The sequence below is a fragment of the Pundamilia nyererei genome, unplaced genomic scaffold (assembly GCF_000239375.1).
Source record: "Pundamilia nyererei isolate P.nyererei 1_Seehausen unplaced genomic scaffold, PunNye1.0 scaffold00091, whole genome shotgun sequence".
In the NCBI taxonomy this organism is placed as follows: Eukaryota; Metazoa; Chordata; class Actinopteri; order Cichliformes; family Cichlidae; genus Pundamilia; species Pundamilia nyererei.
Genome location: NW_005187492.1, coordinates 761,361 through 762,475, shown reverse-complemented (window position 1 = coordinate 762,475; position 1,115 = coordinate 761,361).

Genomic DNA, 1,115 nt, shown 5'->3' with positions numbered 1-1,115 from the left:
ATAAATCTACTGCCTGGTAACTAGTTAGGATACCATACAAAGCCTCGTCTAACCTGCACAAACATCAGCTCGGCTTAATTTACATAGAGTGCTGCATCCACAGCCACAATAATGTCACTGCTGCAAATAATCCACTGGAGACTGGAATATGTAATAACATCACCTGTGAAATAAAAATAATGGAAAAAAAAAACATTTGACTTAAAGTTGAGTAGAAGATGAAAAGGACAGATGTTATAGAAAGTGTGACAAATCAGTTGCTGTTTGAACCTATGCTATACATTTCATAGTTGTGAATAATAAATGAAGATAGTACTGTTAGGCCACCTGGGCAAACCCGCTGAAGTTGGTCCCTTTGGAGAACCTGACAGATGTGTGTTACTGCTGTCTGATGCTGCTGGTATGCAGCGTGGTGAACTCACAGGAAAGGCTCAAGCTGCTGTAAGAAGCCAATAAAACTTCAACTCCTGTTAAAGTTTTGTCAAAACCTGGGTTTTAGTCATTAGGCCCAGTGGTTAGCCTTGTTAATGTACCTCATAATGTTAACTTAGTAAAGTTATAACTTTTCCCAGGGTTTTATTTTCTAAGAGATGCAAAGTGAATATGCAAAAACACCACACAGGTCCCGCACAAAATCCAACTCTGTTTTTCCTCAGTAAACCCTTTCCTAATGAATTTATGTTCTCTAGACCTGTTAATCAGGATGCAGCCGTTAGTGATGCATCCACAGCTTTAACATGTTTTTGGGAGTTGTCTGTGTTTTTGTCTTTGCACCCACTTGCTGTGTGTTTTCAGTTCACGTTCATCTTGTAATGTTTCACTCACATTCAAGTAACTATATTTTGTTCTAAAGGTCAAAAACATGGAGTAACTTTCAGATACTCTGCTGTTGTCCAGTCGCTCTGAATGTGATCTGAACAAAAAAACAAACAAACTGATGTTTGGTTTATTAGCTGGTTTCCTGGTGGAATCTTGTTTGTACAGTTACACCGTTTATGGATTTGTGCTAATTAATTAAGACGATTTTGCCACCTTTCACCGATTAAAGCTGCTATACTTACCACCCCTGTCCCTCTCATATCCTGTACTTATGCCACATTAAAGGATTTACCAGA